Source organism: Apostichopus japonicus, chromosome 12 (assembly GCF_037975245.1).
Source record: "Apostichopus japonicus isolate 1M-3 chromosome 12, ASM3797524v1, whole genome shotgun sequence".
NCBI lineage: Eukaryota > Metazoa > Echinodermata > Holothuroidea > Aspidochirotida > Stichopodidae > Apostichopus > Apostichopus japonicus.
The window spans coordinates 30317096-30337710 of NC_092572.1; the positions used below are offsets into that span (position 1 = coordinate 30317096).

Genomic DNA, 20615 nt, shown 5'->3' on the forward strand with positions numbered 1-20615 from the left:
CCCTGATGGCCCAGTCTATGTAGTAGAACCTCTAGTTGGAGATGGGCCTATTAAAACTCTAAACCGTCGTGATCTGCTAGGTACAAAGAAACTGGTAGTCGATGTCCCTTCCCCAACTACGGTCAACCACGAGCCACCACATAGTGATTCCGGTGAAGTGAACAATGATGACAGTGGTGATGGAGAAATTGTCATAGAATACCGTCTGAAGCCCGAAGAGAGAGCCCGGATGATAGAAGACCCTGGTGATGACAATCACGCAGACTTTGATAAGCAGGGGGATGCTAATAGCCCGGAGCCTTGTGAACAACAACCTGGTGTTAATGATGACATTGAAGTCGTACCATGCAGAAGTTCGAGACTAAATGCAGGGCAGCACCCCAACCCTCACAACTTACCTTGTTCTGTGGCTCAAGAGGAGATAGGTTTTGCTATAGATGCAGATAGAGCAATGCTTGACAAAATATGTGAGACCCAGTTACTCATTGCACGTATGTTGTCTAGCCGACAAAGTAAAGAATAGCTTGAAGGATTTGTATTAGCTAGGGCCGCCGAGTATTTATTTTTCGTTTGACACAAAACTGTTTTTGTGACATGTATACTTTTGACTGATGTTTTGCCTTTCGGGCGCCTCAAAGTGGTGAGGCTGTTGTATTGATATATTTATTTTCTTTTTGTACTTTTCTGAAAACTCTGTATCCGTATTTTCCTTACTTAAATTGTTTCAAACCTGTTATTCAACCTTTTAGTAATTCCAGCTATTGTCAGGGACGACAATACTAAAGGAGGGGGTGTGTGTGACAGGCACAGAATGTTAGATTGTAAATACCGCCCTCTATTTAGTACCAAGTTGAATGTACTGATGGGATTTGGGGAACTTCAACCTCGGAAAAAAGCTAAAATCTCATTGTATTCTTACAACAACACATGTGCTAAACAAATCGTAAACATTTATCTTTAACTATTTTGCCGTATCCTGCTCTTCTAAGGGGTACATTTTAATGAAGATGATCACCTGGTAACAAGCTGTGTATTCAGAACGACTTGATCATCTAGTTTTAAGGAGTTTGAAGAGGGGAGTTTGTTCGGGGAACAAAGCCAAGTTCCACAATAAAGATCACAGCACCACAGATGGCGTCTTAGACTATTCTTTGTACTCCACCTGTTACACTATGTTCAAAGCCCCCAGCTGATGCATGCTTCTCATGATGACATCACAATTCATTTTTCCTCATTGACAATTGTGGAAAAATCCCTGATAGGCTGCATTCCATCCAAAAGAGGATGGCTAAATACACCACATCCATGAGATGGAATAGGAAGACAGATATGTAACATTTTCCTTTCCGCATGTTTTGCGCATACAATCATTTCTATGCTAAGTCCCTCATAATTGGCACTGTGTGACCATGGATGGATAAAGGAGAGGTCATCTAACTCTCAGCATATAATCCAATTGACAGGCATTAGTTGAGAAAGAGAAGACAAAGGAAGAGCAGCTTGCATGGGAATGATTAGTGAATGTAAATTCAGTATGTTTATATGGTGTTAAGGTAAATATGCTTACTGATCATTGTCCAAATCTCGAAGACTCTCCTCCAACACTAACTTCTTGTCATCAACAGTGTCCGACTCTGATGGGGAAGGACTTGCCGGTTCATGTCATCACCAGTGTCCGACTCTGGTGGGGAAGGACTTGCCGGTTCATGTCATCACCAGTGTCCGACTCTGATGGGGAAGGACTTGCCGGTTCATGTCATCACCAGTGTCCGACTCTGATTGGGAAGGACTTGCCGGTTCATGTCATCACCAGTGTCCGACTCTGATGGGGAAGGACTTGCCGGTTCATGTCATCACCAGTGTCCGACTCTGATGGGGAAGGACTTGCCGGTTCATGTCATCACCAGTGTCCGACTCTGATGGGGAAGGACTTGCCGGTTCATGTCATCACCAGTGTCCGACTCTGATGGGGAAGGACTTGCCGGTTCATGTCATCACCAGTGTCCGACTCTGATGGGGAAGGACTTGCCGGTTCATGTCATCACCAGTGTCCGACTCTGATGGGGAAGGACTTGCCGGTTCATGTCATCACCAGTGTCCGACTCTGATGGGGAAGGACTTGCCGGTTCATGTCATCACCAGTGTCCGACTCTGATGGGGAAGGACTTGCCGGTTCATGTCATCACCAGTGTCCGACTCTGATGGGGAAGGACATGCCGGTTCATGTCATCACCAGTGTCCGACTCTGATGGGGAAGGACTTGCCGGTTCATGTCATCACCAGTGTCCGACTCTGATGGGGAAGGACTTGCCGGTTCATGTCATCACCAGTGTCCGACTCTGATGGGGAAGGACTTGCCGGTTCATGTCATCACCAGTGTCCGACTCTGATGGGGAAGGACTTGCCGGTTCATGTCATCACCAGTGTCTGACTGTGATGGGGAAGGACTTGCCGGTTCATGTCATCACCAGTGTCCGACTCTGATGGGGAAGGACTTGCCGGTTCATGTCATCACCAGTGTCCGACTCTGATGGGGAAGGACTTGCCGGTTCTATTAGGTTGATGTAGTCTTGGACACACCTACATGAATTAAAAAGACATGCTAACATTTGCACTATCAAATACTGAATGTTCTTACAACACTGATAAAGAATTTGTTTTTCAAATTTCACACCCTTACACAATTTTCCTGCATGTTTCACATATGAAATGATCATTTTCAATAAGATTCAACTGTGAAATGAACAAATCATATGTGAAATGGCTATTTTCATACAAGAAATGACCTAAGCCTCACACAAGGAACATCATTTCACTGAGATTTACCCATTTCCAGTTTCCTATGTGGAGATTGTATTTCATATGGAAGGTAAAATTCTAATATAGGAATTCTAGTTTCATATGAGGGATGCATTCCAATGTACTCTGCCAAATTCACTGATCAGAGTATGGCATGCAGTTTGTATATTAGTGGACAAGAATATTTTTAATAGAACTGCAAAGGTATCCCTACCATCAGTATGAATATTACAGGTGAATAATATATAAGGAATCATACATTACAAGTAACCCAATGTACAGGAAGCTGCATGTATCACAAAAATTTCTGATATTACAAGAATTTGCTAAAACTTTAACAAACCCCAACAATAATCACTATGTACTCTCTATAGGGGAGTTTTGTACTTCAAATCGAATATAAGTACAAGAAGAAATTTCTGTACTTGTGTTAAGCTTAACAACTTGTATTGATGCAGACTCAACCATATACACATACTCTTGCCCAGAACTAATGCAGTACTCTGATTGTACTCATCTCACCAGATCCCACATATCAGGGTTTTGAGCAAAACTTAGGCTATTCCTATTACTTGTAATGTAATATCTATGGTAAATGTCAGGCATTGCACCTTATTCCATTCGATGAGAATTTAGGTTTATATACTGGAGTACCGGTAGTCTTAAACTTTTAATGCAATAATCAACAAGGCATGTATTAAGTACTGTTCATAACTACAAAATGACAATAACTTCATACCACCACTCCTATTTTTCCACCATGGCATGCATGGTCACTGTTGAATTTGGGCAATAGTTAGTTCTCAACACAATATTTTCATGTCCCTTACCCTCCCATGACTACTGACTAGCTTACCTGTCAGAAACATGGAACTTGCTTTCATTCTGTATTCCCGATGTTGATGGTGTATCATTGCCAATTCTGATATGAAAGCAGGGTTATAACAGGAAAATAAGTTCAACCAGAATTCTGGACAAAAAATTCGCCCTGGATGTTTGCTTAATTCACTAATTTGTGTAAATATGGATATGAAAGGGTGTGTACATGAAGGACTGGCCGACCACATAATGCTTTCTAGAATTTAGTACACAATAAAATCCCAGATTGGCATAGAAAGAGTTTCAGAACTTGAATGGGTAGGGTGGGCATCAGAAGGGGCAAAGTGGGCTGTGAAGCAGTATAGCTATGGCACTTAAAGCTTAAAGTTGAGTGCTTACAGTCTTTCTCAAGGCCGATGCCCTCTCACACGACTTTACAAGTTAAGCCTGCATGTCATTGGTAACTTGTCACACCCACACACCAAAGTGTGCACAATTCAATCAATCTCTCTTGGGGACTTCCAGGGGACTTCCAATAGGGTGCAGCCACAAATGGGCAACCCAACTGTATCTACAAGTTACCTTGCAAGTCCCCATTTATGCACTTTGGTGAATAAAAGCAATGGAGATAATGTGCCTTGCCCAAGGACACAACCGAATGATCTTGCCAGGTATCGAACATCAATCCTTAATCACAAGTCCACTGCTTTAACCATTTTACCACAAGCCCACCCCCCCCCCACACCCCACTTACTAACTTACTGGTGAACATTTGACTTAAAGCATACTGAGATGTATTTATTAGCTTATAGTAGGTCAAGATTCAACAGATCACAATTGAAATGCACGATTTCCTTGAAGTATTGGAGAGATATTAATTTAAAGAAAGCTGGTCATGATTATGATAAGCAAGAAGAACATTTTCATAACAATTATAAAGAACATATTACTTACATATCAGGAGTACAAAACGGGGGTCCAGTCTGTATTTCAGATGCAGCTGGTTCTGTTTGTCTTTCATTCCCATCTCTAATTTGAAATAGAACGAAAATAACCAGAATGCTATGATCTGTGACTTAAAAAATTATGTCATCCGTTATCTGATTGATAAGGTATACATAACCAAGTTAACTTTACCAACCAAGAAAGTCACACCAAGCAATCCTGCATGAATGTCCATCAATCTGTAGTGTTTCTGATTCATATTAAGGCATCCTTACATGCTGTCAAAGATGTTCCTATGCCATGTTCCACTAAGCCTTAAGTTGTTTACATAGCAAAATATTTTGGATAATTGAAATAGAACTGATATTTTATTACCAAAAGAAAATAAGAGTAAGAGGTTCTCAGAACTCTTTTACTCAAGACAGTCAAGAACTTTATGCAATCTAAATTGGAACACTGTTTACCTAATAGGAAATTTTACTATTGGTCTTGTTATTCATCTCTTACATTTTTTTCTTACATTTTTTTCCTACAAGTTATTACAGATGTACAAAATATATGTTGTACAAATGAGGTAACCATTATTACAAGTTTTACAATGTTAGTCCAAATATAGTATACTTTTATCCATAACACAACCCAGCGATGAACACATATATATTTGTCTTAACTGTTTCACCCTAGAATAATCAGTGTTAAAAAGGGAATGTACACTCTAATGCATCCAATCATTTTGTACACTACACATTCACTACATCTCCACACTGATTAATTATACATTGCGAAGCTTTAATTGTGAACGCTAGCTGTGACAAACTGACTAACCTTTCAACAGAGCAACTTTGAGTCTCTGTTATAACCCCATGAGCGGAAGGTCTTGTGTCATCATGCTCGTCTCTGAGTAAAGTAAACATAACAGGGATGTTATGATATACTATGTTTTTTATGATACTTCCACAGTATTTGTATTAAAACCAGATATATGCGAGATGCAGTACATCAAAACTTGGGTAAAAAGTCATTCAGAACTTGTATCACCTATAACAAACCTTGCTTATTATGTCTGTCTCCCACACTGAGTTACATGTTTCTTCAGTTTTGTTTGGGCAAAAAACATCTGGCATTGATCGCATTCAATCATCAGTTCATCTTCCTCAGTGACTTCATCAACCTTAGTATAATAAAAATGAAAGAAAAAAATTACCTTAACATATAACTAGCATGTAGTTGTAGTAAAACATATCAGCAACTGTAGTCCTTCTTAAATAAGCAACTACTGGGTTCATACTTGTTTATCTTAAGTTTAGCAATATAGTGTTGTCAAAAGTATAAAGCTAAAGAAAAAGGTGGGGGAAGAAAATTGTACACAGAATAATACAGAACTGTTCAAATTGTTTTAACTATGTATCACAAACTATGAAAAAGAAAAAAGAAGCATGCCGACACTAACTATAGGCCAATACCACATATTGCTGTAGAGAAAGTGGATTCATATACCTACATTTGATTTTCCAAAAACAGTGTCTCTTGAATGGAACTACCAAAACAAGTCACCATGAAAAAAGCTAACTTAAGCCAAGAAGGTAAAGAAAGAGGGAATTCAGTAGGTAAAATATATTAATTTTCATGTGTCAGCTGAGTTCTAAAAAATCAAATAATGTAAGAAAAAAAAATGAGATGACCAAGCCCTGAAACTCATGGCTATCAATGGCAATCTCTCATATGGTAACGCAATCATATGCTTGAAATGTGGCTTCAGAGCAACCCAGTGACAATAAAAGCAATAGTAAAACAGTAAATATGTAAATGGCTGAGCCAAATATGGTCCATTTTTTCACCGTCATGTTTGATAGATCCAATTCAGCCTGTATTGGTCTCAAATAAATCCGAGCTTGTTTCATTACAAACTTCAGGTTTGCTGTAGTAACGAAAAATGTACACATTAAACAGCCTGTAATAAAATGTGCAAAACATCAAAAAGTAATTTTCCATCGGTCCTGTACTACATTTTCTAGATCATTTCATAACGAGATCAGCACTCAATGAAGATATACAGTAACAGGAGATACCCTGTCTTTTTAATATCTGCACTCTTGATGTCCCTCAATCAACACCTTCTACAGTAAAAACTATGTCTTTACAGACTTATGTGCATTGAACAGTACATAGAAGTGCATCTTTATTTATTGACAAATTCAGTTGCAGAAATGGATAGTTTGACTGTATGCAGGGTTAGTGAATTTGGATACACTGCAACCTACTACATGTATAGGGTAGAAGTAATGATATGGAAATTCCCTTTCTCTGGAGAATTTCTTATTAGATGTAACATGAGAAAATACCATCTCCTCTACAACAGAACTTAACATGCAAATAATGTTGCTGTGCATTGCAATGGGGAAATTATGTTTTACTTGTTTTAATGTTTTCAGAAATTATCATACTTGCATGTTATTTCTAGCAGACAAACAGACCCCCCCCCCCCCAAAAAAAAATCCAAATTTGTGCTAAACTGAACAATTTAAGATGTAGTTGATATAAAGCCATCATGCTTCTTCAACTTATATGGTTACAATTAGCGTTGTAAAACAACATATTCCCAGTCTGATCATGATTATTATTCTAACTGTGCACTGTTCAATTCACTGTTTGTGTTAATATGTATGGACATAATGAACAGTCTGACAGAGAGGTGCAACTTTTCATAATTGTTGAATACCACACCTTTCTATACATTTTATTCCAGTGAATGTTTCTTTCATATGTATTATACAGCTCACTCAAATGATCATCACTACAATCACAAGAATCAAGAAATATCTGTCCAGTGTGTGTGTTCATTGATACATTTCTAGAACACTGTGATATATTCAATCCTCACTGCAGATGAAATCTTGGAAATTTCTAATAAATTTCAATTATTTTGCCCTGTTTTTGTAAATATTATTAGCCTGATGCATACAGTAGTCAATTGGAACTTTGCCGATGTACAAAAGAGGTCGTCTTTGACAGCCAATAACTAAAAAATATATGTTGGAAAAAATCTGATTATTTTTTCTGGAAGAGATATAGTACCACACCCTGTTGGTACACAAAATTTCAGGAGGGTGTTTAGCCTTATTTTGAAATGAAAAATCCTCAAAGTTTTTAATAAAAAGTGTTTTTGTCTGTTTTGATGTTCCACATGTTTTGAGCCTGGGTATTGTTTCAAGGTCATTCCATTCAATACTGCGCAGATTGCAATGAGATATTGAAAAAAAATACTACTTACAAAGTACTTCTCTGCTTCTGGTTAAATTCACTTAATTCAAAGACTTTACTATATATTAAAAATGAATGTCAACTGGTACATACATGTACAGTGTGTACAGTAAATTTATGAACAGTGTGTACTTGTACAGTGTGTATTAGTGCTAGGTGTAAACATACAGTAGTACTGTTCTTGGAGAGGATGCAGCAACAGCCATTTGTGATTTGACACAGAATGACCCTATTTACACAAAATGTAGTATGAGGGAAGGGTCCTGCTTGTCACTTTAAACAGTAATATTCCCTGAAAATCACAAAATTAAAGAAATTTTAACTCATTTGATACTTACTGTAGATGGCAGAGCTAGACACATCACTGTCAGCGACAACAATCGTTTCCTCCTTTGATTAGGAGCGGGCACACTGTATGGCCGAAATAACCGCGACTGGTTTCTCTTTGAGCTACCATGTTAGAAAAAAATGTTAATGATGAGGTTGCAATACAGGTAATTTGTAGTATTTGAAGATGACATGTACAGTATATATGTGTAACATTTGAGAATTAATACTCAATGAAGCAAGTAGACTCCCATGCAGTATTTCTGAAATGAATGATTCACAGGCTCATAAATAGCCATTGTATTACTCACAGAAAAAGTGATGAGTCAATTTAAAGAGGAAGTTAAAGTCATGGTGATACATTTCCTTTTTAACAAACATTACTTGATCAGATGGAAGTAGTCGCAGTGTGATTTCAATTTCATGAGAATGTTAACAAGGGTATCTGAGTACGAGTACATACCTTCTTTCCTGAGTACACAATTTTGCATTAGCACTATAAATTTGCTTATACAGTAACTTTCAAAAATAAAGAGTACTAGGACAAATCCATTCTCACGAGTGCAGGCAATTGTGCCACAATATGAGTAGGATCACTGCAAGTCTGTTTTATCAAATAGTGTAAACATGTCAAAACAAATAAACACAAAGAAAATGTTACCATCTTGACCATATGTTCCCCCATACAATACAAGTGTATATATTCCAAAAACCAAACCTTGCTGTTAAAAAGCAAGCATATGTTTGCATTTGAAGCAAAGAAAGCTACTGCAGTACACTAGTGTCCACTGTAAAAATTGAAACAAAAAACAAAGGCCTACCAGCTCTCTCTCTCTATTGTCTCCTTCAACATTCAATGCTGAAGCTCAACATCTGCTTCTTAAGATGGCTTGTCTCCCTATCCCTTCAGCTCCCAGCCTATCAAGCTGATCAGCTGACATCAATTGAACAGCTCCTGTAGTAACCTGTTGCAATATATACATAAGGAATAATTAGCAATAAATCTTTTATGTTCTGACCAGGGAGCTGCTACTGTTAGAGTAGCAGCTCCCTGGTTTTACTATTGTCCGAACTGTTCGGGTGCCCTGGTTACGTATAGTTGATTCACAGATTAGGAAAGCTCTGCATGCTTTATGCTCTGTCGAATATCAGAAGTTTAGCCTATAGAAGTACAGTAACTCAATGCTATTTTACTGTAAAAAACAGTGTATTTCAAACTTTAACAGATGCGCCAGGCTTGTCCTGAGTAAAGTATTTGAAATATTGTAACCGAAGCCGCGAGTCGACATTCTTTCACAGCTAAAGAAACTAATAGTGAACTTTATAGGCCTATGGCTGATACACACTGACTCGTGTCACAAAAATACAAACGCGAATGAGTGAAAAAACCAGAAGACTACGTCCTCCCACTCGTTCGTATGATCATATGAGTTCCACTACGGCGCTACTATGATGATTTACGTCAATTATGGCAACTGCGTACGAAAGATGCCCTCCCATAAAACCCATCCAAATGTATACAATGTGCAAATTGCATTGTGTCTGTACACAGTGTATAGATGCAGAGTACTGTTTGATACAGTAAACACAGTAGGTAATAAAGAACCAATATTAATTACATACCAAAATAATAATTGGACCAGTGGCTGTTTAAGGCATAGCGTGGGGTTTATTCTGCATTGTACAGGTGCAGAGTACTGTGTGATACAGTACACATAGTAGGTAAAATTGAACCAACATTACATACTACATACAAAATTGGACCAGTGGCTGTTTAAGGCCTAGTCTGGGCTATATTCTGGTGGGCCTCTAACATGGGGTGATGGCAAAATCTCAATTAACCAATGTATACATGACAGAATTTGGAAAATGTAGTAGGTGGGTGGCTACCTTATTTTCACTAATTTTTAGAAATATGCTGTGCAGGCTTGGAACCCATATTTTGTTAAGGATAAGGAAGTACTTGAAAAGGTCCAGAGGAGAGCTACTAGAATGATTAGTTCCTTAAAGAGTGTTCCTTATTATAGGGGGTTACAATTGTTGAATCTCACCACACTGGAGCTTAGGAGGTTACGTGGGGAATTGATTCAGGTTTTCAAGATAGTGTATGGTTTTGACAATTTATCCTTTACCGACTTTTTCATGTTTGCTAATAGTAGTTGTACCAGAGGTCATTGTCTTAAACTCTAAAAGTCACAAAGTAGGATTAATATTCGGCATAACTTTTTTTCTAATAGGGTTGTGAATGAGTGGAACCGTTTGCCTGCGAAAGTTGTACTTGCAAGTAATTTCAATGGGTTTAAGAATGCTTTGGATAAGCACTTTTTGCATTGTAATCGGGTCTGAGGGTTTGTGTCTTCAGTATTTTTCTCTCTCCTATAGGGTCCTTGATGGGGACTTGAGTGTCCCTCCTGATCCCTTTTTTCTACTAAACTAAACTATATTGTTAGGCATAGTCTACATCAGGTTTACCACTGCCGTAATCAAGATTTAAATCATGCAATTAAAAAAAAAAGGTTATACACATATGTATTTGTAGGTTACCTAACGTTAGGCTATTTTGCTAGGTGTACACGATGCACCCCAAACCAATCTTAGCTAGGTTTTGCGTAACTGCCACTGAGCTTATTACTTTTAATTTTTAGAGTTAGAACTTCCTGTTCATAGCCTAGGCAGTAACACTAACAGGTACAAGTAACATGCTGAGTAGGCCTATGACCAAGAATTAGTTACCGGGGTACGTGCCTAGCATAAATTGTGACAGTGGTCCATTTATATTCATTCATAACCCAATGTTTTCAAATGGGGTGACAAACAAAATTTTTAAAAGGAGATTCTGGTCAGAGCAATTGTCTCAGTTCCGCCCAAAACATTTTAGGAGACGAACTGGTTGCCATGTAGCTTAGCCTATGTCACATTGCAATGTAAGGTTAATGTTATGTCTTACTACGTAACGCTACGGCTAGGCTACTTTCGTGAATCTCGCACGGTATTGAGAACAACTTGTGCCTTAAATTCCAGACCCCGATAGGCCAAGATATCGTGATTTAAGCAAAACTGCTTTCGTCCCGCAGAGCCACTTCTTTTCTTAACCTACGCCTAACATTCAAGCGAAATACTTCAAGAATGTATAAGAAATATTAGTGAGAGTTTACATCAAGTAGTTTAACCGGATATCGAAAGGTATAGTATGTATAGTATCGTTGATGCATTACTATTGCTGTCTGTTGATGGTTCGTATATGCAATACGACATTACGTACACAACAAAGTCAACTCGGCAATGAATTATACGTGATGCATACGCACAGAAGCGTTTTCTGTGGCCATGGCTCCGTGCCAAACTTTTTGGTTTGACGTCATCATTTTTCTACAACTCGTAGTCTTAGCCAAAAAATGATGTAAACTGCAGTCATTTTCTTTACATTTAGATCCAATTACGACAAATAATTATTATCTGGAGTATAATATATACGTAAAACTGAAGTTTATAAGTTATTAATTTTCATTTTTTGACACTGCTCTTAGGATTCAGTAAATTCGACACTGTGACATAATGTACAGATAAACGAAACGGCGTGGAATTCTGTCCCCCTCCAGAGCTCAGACCCACATCTAAGCTCGAGAATACTCTCTCGCAAAAATGACTGAAGTGATTCCAACATTGGGTATCAAACGTATGGTCAAGTCCATGGTATTTCAGGGTATTTCAGCCAAATTAGGTATGAATTATACATAGACTCAGTCACAACTTACTTTGTATTTTATTTCATATATAAATTTTAGTTTTAGGGAAAGACGAAGCATTTTATGTCATATATACAGTATATAGATAAATATGTATATTTATTTATGTTTGGGCTCCTGGCCACGGCCCACGGGCCCTTTAGGCGATCACAGAGCACTTTCCCTAGTTGCACCCCATCCTCCTAACCGGTGCACGTAAACCCTGTCCTTGCACCCCTTTGACCCGAATTATAAATATTGAAACTTGAACGGAAAAGGGAAGGAAAAGACGTTGCCATAAGGGGGCGGCTCCACCCTCTTCAGAAAGGATTGGCAAAAAGGGAATAAGAAATGAACAATAAATTAACAGTTATTTCCACTGAACTACTGTACCCCAGAATTAAATATCCTGCTTCTTGTTCCGAAGGGCCCCAACGAATGCCAAAAAGTCGGCAACGGGGATGAGGGTGGGGGGGGGAGGCTACCCCTGCACCTCATCATGACTGACTCGAATTACAACTCTCAACTTGATACTAGTCAACCAAAAATTGTCCTTCGAGAGTTGAACTGAAATTGGATGGATTAAAAAAAATAAAAAAAATACTACCTGTCTGCATGGATCATACTCTATACTACTGTGTGACCATATAGGCGTACGAGCTCTAGTCAACCATGAGGAACACTGGAGGAAGCTATTTTTCTTGCTAGAGAAATTTAAAAATTGCCCGAACGTTCCTAGCATGATTAATTCATTTCAAACTTCGACGTCAATGAAGGACAAAAAGAACCATATAGGCCTATGTCTGACTATAAGCAGGCGCGGCGGAACGGAAAAGGTATTGGGGGGGGGGGGCTAATGTGTGGAGACTATGTAAGCGGAGCGCCACCATCGGTTGGCGCGGAGCGTACAAGAACATTTTGGTTTTTTTCAAACCCCCAGATGGCCGGAAACGGCACTTCCCGAGTGTTTTATGCTGCGAATACCTAGCCCTAAAATATGGGTCTCAAGCCTGCAATTTCTCAGATTGCACGTAAAAGTCTGTAAAAACATTGTAATTTGTATATTCGATGGTGTTTTAAGAGAGTAGCTATTACTTGTAGTGTACTCGCAAAGACGTTTTTGAGTGTAGTAAGGGCAGTGGCGGAGCTACACTGTAAAAAAAAATCGTAAACGTTTTCTTGAAAATGGTTTAAAGTTGCTGCAACCAAAAGTCGGGTTTCCTCAGATTAATCCATGAGATGTTAACTGTATCTTGGTTAAACGTTCATCCTGTTTTGCGTGTTTCATCATTATTGAGTTGCTGCAACCGAAAACGGTGTTTTCTCCTTAAAAACGCAAGTGTTTCCTGAAATATTACCACTTTTGGAGTTACCTTCAACGGATTCAGTTTTAGTCTTCCTTATTGAGAAATTAGAGATTATCGTTCAATTATCTGTTCAGAATACTATTTAAACAGTACATATATTTGCGTGGAAAATTATGTATGATGGAATTCTCTGCCTTTTAAGATTGATTTACAGAATAATAACAACGACTAGTAAAAGCTGTGAGACTGAAAATGATACAAACTTGATTTTAAAGTAAGAAATATTTATTAAAAACCAATAAATAATACCATGCAAAGATAATCAATGAAAATTTAAATATGAACAGTTAAGTATTTTATATGTATCACTAAAGATAACAAACACATGGAACAAGCACCTATATGTAGAGAAGGGTGGGCTGCTTTTACAAGTGAAACTTAGAGAGTGTGTTTGAAACTGATAAAATTGGTCTCCAATACTTGTGTCCTTATTTAACTCCGACCACATTTAGCTTTAACACCCATCTTATATACATGACTGAGTAAAATCGTTCCAATGACATCGTTTCATGCCTTGGCAGTGTCAGAATGAAGGCCGCTATTAGCATTACACCCCTTACCCATAAAGAGAAAAAAAAAACACGAATTCAAACAAGTTAAAAATAATCAACTACAAATTAAAAAGATAAGAAGAGATAAATCAACTTCAATTTAAAAATATACAAACATTCATGTCTAGCATTATTTAAAATAAAAATACAGCATGAAAAATCCCTTAAAATCCGGTGTAGGATGCGGTGACCATACAATCAAGAATTCAAAAGAGCTTCTCGATATATAACATTGATTCATCTCAGCTCACCTTATCACAATCAAATCTCACATCCGAACACCTACTATAAGCATGTCATGCCTAACCAACATTTTTTTTGTTACTTACCCAAGACTACATGTATACAAACACTATCATTTGAAGCAAGAACAAACAAACAATTACAATTAAAACTTTCAGAAAGATTATGTGTTAAGCATTATTTTAATTAATAAACAAAATGAAAAAGCTCCATATAGGGTGGAAGGTGGGAATGACATTACCACCGAACACCTTTTAAATACCACCTGTCTACTCGCAACAATTTTCCTAGTTTAACCAAGAGTACACCTTCTTCCCATAGACAAAATAGGTGTATACAACAAAGTATCACATGAAGCAAGAACAAACAATTAATTACAATTTAAAAATATAAAAATATTATATGTTACCATTTTTGAAATAATTAATCTCAACACCACATAGTATCCCATGTGTACTGTCAGTCTACTAGCAACGATTTACCTAGTGATCCAAGATTTAAAAGAATAGATGTTGATCATGTCACCCTTCCTAAAAGGTTGATTAAACCAAAGTGCAGTAAATTCTTGTTTTCTCATCAACTCTTGAAATTAAAATGTGCCCATAGTATTACATATCTCTATCATATATTATTATCAAATAGCTGAGGGCAACCTGATGACTGACCACAGATTTTCTTTTCTCACAGTTCAGTATATGATAACTTTGCAATTAATGGGCTTTGCCCCTGGAGGAATAGATTTTCAACAAAATACAAATTTGCTACCCTCTTACCCCCTCAAAAAAGTGTTTTAAAATTTCATTTTTCAATGCATTACTTCTTCATCAGTCACTCCCAACCTAATGAACAATGCTGAATCTACACAAGGCCTATACAGAAAATTCCAAATCTTTAAAACAAAAGTTTTTTGGAAGAAAGAAATGCAGTTAGATTGTGCTTCCAAGCTTTTCTATAGTCGCTTTTACATTCTAATTCCCTTTCCTGCTCTGGTATAGTAGCTGTGCTGGAGCTGAATTCGCTTACTGTTGCATGTTCTGACCGCTTGGGGTTATAATCATCATTTGGCTAGCGACTTTTGTTACAAAAGGTTACCAACTTAACGGGTACCTTCCTATTGTCAGTGATTTCAAAAATCTCCTTTTGTACATATGTAAATTCACAGTTACATGATCTCGGGTATTCGATATTGACAACATGAAACATACTGATGAGATGAATGAGGCTGTCTACAGAGTCACCTTCCTTGGCCACTTGGGACTCAGCAGCAACGGCACATGTACTTTCACTGATTAGAATTTTTGGGGTTGACACTGACTCTGCAATCTTTTGAAACTCGTTTGAAGTCTGAAATGAATAAAAACAATAGATACATACAAAATGTCATAATGCAACGGGTTTAGAATGATAGGATAAGACATGTCTTTCTCTTTGCAGTGCATTACACTTGGTCCATGCGTGGACAATTGTCCTTCCCATACCCTATATGTGCGCATCCCTATATGACTCATAGGTGCTTCTATGGTACTCTATACCCATAGTAAGGATCTATACAAGCAACTAAACTTTAATCTTAAAATGGGATGTAGTTCCTGTTGTCATTCTGGAAGACTATAAATAAAGAATACACAAGAAAGGTTATTATTTACACACAAACGCTTTAAGTCCTTGAGGAGTTGACTACAATGGATGCAATAAGTATACTGTAATCTTTGATAACAACAGGAGCAACACATTGGCTACAGCTGCAAAACATAAATCTCATAGATTACTTGCTAACTCATCTCACTGTAAGGAATAAGATGAGAGACAAAATCCCTTCTGTAAAGATTCAGTTTGCTTTGCTTTGATAATTGCTAATGACAATTTGAGTAGGTATGCTCTTATGTGGCAGAGACCATCTGCAGACCACTGGAAGAGCACATCAAGTGGCAGCTTCATCAAAATTAACATAGCTGGGCTTTCCTTTCAACCAATCAGCATAAGTCTTCAACAATCAATAGGATCACAATACATTGGGATATTAAATAACTAAATAAGATAATTAAATAAAGATCATCACCTAAATGAGTTATATTGAGGTAATATCACTACAAGATCGATTGTAACCTCAAATGACAACTACTACACAATAGATGTGTTCAAGTTATATACACTTTGGTATAATCTGGTATATTTTTACAGCCCTGCTGACAAAGAACACTGTACATCTACCCTATACATATCATGAGATGCACCAAGTTGACACTGGTGTTAAAGCCTAAATGCTAGGTTTGAGATACTTCAAAGATTTCATGTTGAAAACTGTTAAATGCAATAAGACTAAACATGCACTACAATTAACCTGTCAGTAAATTAAATTCTGTATCCATAAATGCATCATACTTGATTTCCCCTATAACTACATGCATGACACACATCAGAGGCAGGTTCTGTAGACAGTGGTGGGTGACCACAAGAGCACCGAAGACTTGCCTGTTGTCGGTGTCCTGTGAGTCTTCTGCCAGAATTTTGAAAGTAAAGAAGCCCAATTTACATGCAATTTCCTGGATACTGACTCATAATCATAAACAGGATAATGAAAAGCATTTTCATCAGCATGTGAAGGTGAAAGAGGCTTGGGATGGTTAACCCCACCTGAATCTACACCTGCATAAGATATGCTATTTTACTCAGAACATGAAAACAGGTGATACCAAACATGCCACGATCACAAATATTCTTTAAAACTTTGATCTTACATTTGTGTAGGAAACGAAGTCTTCATCATTTTCCTGTAGCAGCAATGGTAGCAACTGTAATCCTGTTCTGTCTACCTCAGAGCTTCTAATATTCCTGGAATAGAAAACAATGGTGAAGAACACAATGTGATAGTTTGCATCATGTATAGTTTTACATTTGATGCATGCTTCATGATTTTAAGATGGGTAAAAACTATCAAGTTATTGCTTATTGTTACAAAATTATATGACGCCACACCCCCTCATTAATATGCTAATATATCAATTTCATAAACATCAACACACAACTGTTTTCTCTTAACTACACGATTGTCAATGGGTCTAGGTCTAATCCTTCTAAGGTTACTTCCGGTGTTCCGCAAGGGTCAGTTCTGGGACCCATTCTCTTCCTGGCCTACATAAATGATATTGGTAATGCTGTTTCTTCTGGTGTCCGACTGTTCGCTGATGACTGTGTCTGTTATCGGGTTATCGATGATGTCAGTGATGGTCATCAACTTCAGGAAGATATAAATATACTAGGGCAATGGGCTAAAGATTGGGGCATGAGTTTCCAGCCGGTGAAATGTAACATTATGACCATTACTAGAAAGAGGAAACCTGTAATTTTCAATTACATGCTCAATGGGGTTCACTTGGTTAAGGTTGATTGTGTTAAATATCTGGGTATTCATATCACTTCAGATCTCAACTGGGGAAAGCATATTCAAAATGTGTGTAACAAAGGAAATAGGATATTGGGAGTTCTTCGTAGAAACTTATCCCCCTGTTCGAAGGATGCAAAATTGGCTGCATATAAAGGTCTCCTCCTGCCAGTATTGGTATATGCCAGTTCTGTCTGGGATCCCCACCAAGCTTTCTTGCAGCACAACCTCGAAAACATTCAGAGGCGTGCAGCCCGTTTCATCGCTTCAGATTATTCAAGAGAGCCTGGCTCTGTCTCATCTCTGTTACGGGACCTAAACCTGGTGCCCTTGGCAGAGAGGCGCAGACAAAGTAGAATCATCTTATTTGCTAAGGGCATCTATGGTCAGGCTCAGATCCCTATTGACTGCCTAAGAAAGCCTCTGCGTAGGAGTCGGAACATGCATGATATGCATTTCTGCCAGCTGTATGCCAGTACAAATTGCTATAAGTATAGTTTTTTTCCAAATACAATTAGGGATTGGAATAGTCTGCCTTCAGACCTCATTAGTAGTTCCAGTGGTTCTGTGAATCCTGTCACTTATATCAGTACTCGGGTCAGATCTAATTAATTACTCTCTTGACGTGTGTGTGGTGAGATATTGTCCCTTTTTGCGGATGTGTCACCGTATCGAAGACGAAGACGAAGAGAAGACGAAGAATGGGAACTGTGGTTGTCGAGTATGCTAACAACATATGTAGATTTCAGGTTTGACCCAGTGACCTCATTAATTATCATGATATAGCTACCAAAAACAATGCTGTTCTTGCACTCACTATACATAATGCATCTACATAGTGAATGTGATGAACATCTGGCATTCCCTAGTTGAGTAATCCTGAACCTAAGCTAGGCGTCACTTGGGTACATATACATGCATCCAAACACACACAAATCGAATGCATAGTTTCCTTTTGCTTTCAGCAGCAAGGAACCCCAAAGTTGTAAGCCTAAGCCTTATTTACTTTTAAGTCTCCATCCACATTTTCTGAATTTAGAAAACAGGAGGACCTGCTTTCTTTGTACATTTTCATTAGTTTAGTTTAGTAGAAAAAAGGATCAGGAGGGACACTTAAGTCCCCATCAAGGACCCTATAAAGAGAGGGAAAAAAAACTGAAGACACAAACACTCAGACCCGATTACAATGCTTAAAGTGCTTGTCCAAAGCATTCTTAAACCCATTGACACTACTTGCAAATACAACTTTCTCAGGCAAACTATTCCACTCATTCACAACCCTATTAGAAAAAAAGTTATGCCGAATATTAATCCTACTATGCGACTTTTGAAGTTTAAGACAATGACCTCTAGTACAACTACTGTTTGCAAACATGAAAAAGTCGGTAAAGGATAAATTGTCGAAACCATACACAATCTTGAAAACCTGGATCAAGTCCCCACGTAACCTCCTAAGCTCCAGTGTGGTGAGATTCAACAGTTGTAACCGCCTATAATAAGGAACCCTCTTTAAGGAACTAATCATCCTAGTAGCCCTCCTCTGGACCTTTTCAAGTACTTCCTTATCCTTAGCAAAATAAGGGTTCCAAGCCTGCACAGCATACTCCAGATGAGGCCTAACCAACTGCTTATAAAGCCTAACTACGATGGCCTCTTTCAGAAAACTGAAGTTCCTCTTGATCATACCTAAAACCCTATTACCTCTTTTAGCAGCTTCAAGACAATGTTTGGAAGGTTGCAGAGACGAGTCAATGTAGATACCTAGGTCTCTTTCAACAGAGACCTCCTGTAACTCCACACCATTTAGATTGTATGTAAACTTTTGGTTACTACTACCAATGTGCATTACCTTACATTTATCAATATTAAAAAGCATTTGCCACCCCTGAGACCAGGAAAAAATCTTATCTAAATCCGCTTGAAATTTCTCAGAATCGCTTTTGGAAGAGACCTCAGAATACAATTTGGTGTCATCAGCAAACTTCTTAGCTGTACACAAAATATCTCCGTCGATGTCATTTATATAGGCAACAAACAACAGGGGACCTAATACAGACCCTTGTGGAACCCCACTAGTAACGTTCTGCCAAGAAGAAGCACAGCCATTAATTACCACCCTCTGTTCCCTATTACCAAGCCAATTCCCGATCCAAGACAGTAAATTCCCTATGACACCCATGCTCTTCAGCCTAAGTAAAAGACGCTGGTGGGGAACTTTATCAAAGGCCTTCTGGAAATCCAGGAACACAACATCTACAGACATCTGCCTATTAAGTGAGCTTGTTACATCTTCCATAAACTCAAGGATATTAGTGAGACAAGACCTTTTTTGACAAAAGCCATGCTGAGACTCTCTGATCAAAGACTGACTGCTGAAGTGACAGACCAAAGACTTTTTAACAATAGACTCCATGACCTTACAAACTACACTAGTGAGACTAACGGGCCTATAATTACAGGGCTTAGTCTTATCACCCTTCTTGAAAATTGGGGTAATATTAGCACATCTCCAGTCCCTAGGAACATAACCTTCATCCATAAATTTACTAAAAATCAACGAGAGTGGAACGCAAAAATAGTGTGCAAAAGTCTTCAACAAATACGGATGGATTGCATCCGGTCCAGAAGCTTTAGAAACATTTAGACGAAGCAGCTCCTTTAAGACAACGTCATCCGAAAATAAGACCGTATCCAGTTTAGGCCTATCACTGCCCCCTTGAAAATCTGGAAAACTACTCGTATCTTCCCTTGTGAAAACCGACACAAAATAGTCGTTCAAAAGATCTGCAAGATCCTGACTATCAGTAACTATCTTATCAGCCTGTGGTGCCCTAAGGGAAACAATTGCATCTTTAACTTTCTGCTTAGACCTGACATAAGAAAAGAAGGCCTTTGGGTTATCCTTAATTTTTAGGGCGATGCTTTTTTCGAAATTCAATTTTGCATCAGAGACTAAGCATTCTACTTTCAGCTGATGAATTTTAAACTTGGCCAAAAGAGATTCAGATTTAGTCCTCCTAAACAACTTCCACATTCTACGTTTTTGCCTAATTGCACATCTAACTTTCTTATTCATCCAGTGAGGCATACTGCTTTTACGACGACGATTCTTCCACGGAACATGATTTTCCATAATGACCTTTAATTTATCAGCAAAACAAATCCAAGACTGAGAAGCACTCATATCACTAAACAA

General features: G+C 38.1%; 2 long non-coding RNA genes across 2 annotated transcripts; both read right to left on the minus strand.

Moving 5' to 3' along the window:
* Positions 1 to 2232: 2232 nt before the first annotated feature.
* LOC139977651 (uncharacterized) lies at positions 2233 to 9162 on the minus strand. Its single transcript, XR_011796623.1, has 6 exons — positions 8973 to 9162; positions 5613 to 8274; positions 5389 to 5460; positions 4573 to 4647; positions 3656 to 3721; positions 2233 to 2580 (listed from the first exon to the last, which is right to left on the minus strand). It is a non-coding gene; the product is annotated as an uncharacterized lncRNA (long non-coding RNA).
* A 5317-nt stretch (positions 9163 to 14479) lies between these two features.
* Positions 14480 to 17079, minus strand: LOC139977652 (uncharacterized). Its single transcript, XR_011796624.1, has 2 exons — positions 16776 to 17079; positions 14480 to 15381 (listed from the first exon to the last, which is right to left on the minus strand). It is a non-coding gene; the product is annotated as an uncharacterized lncRNA (long non-coding RNA).
* Between the last annotated feature and the right edge of the window lie 3536 nt (positions 17080 to 20615).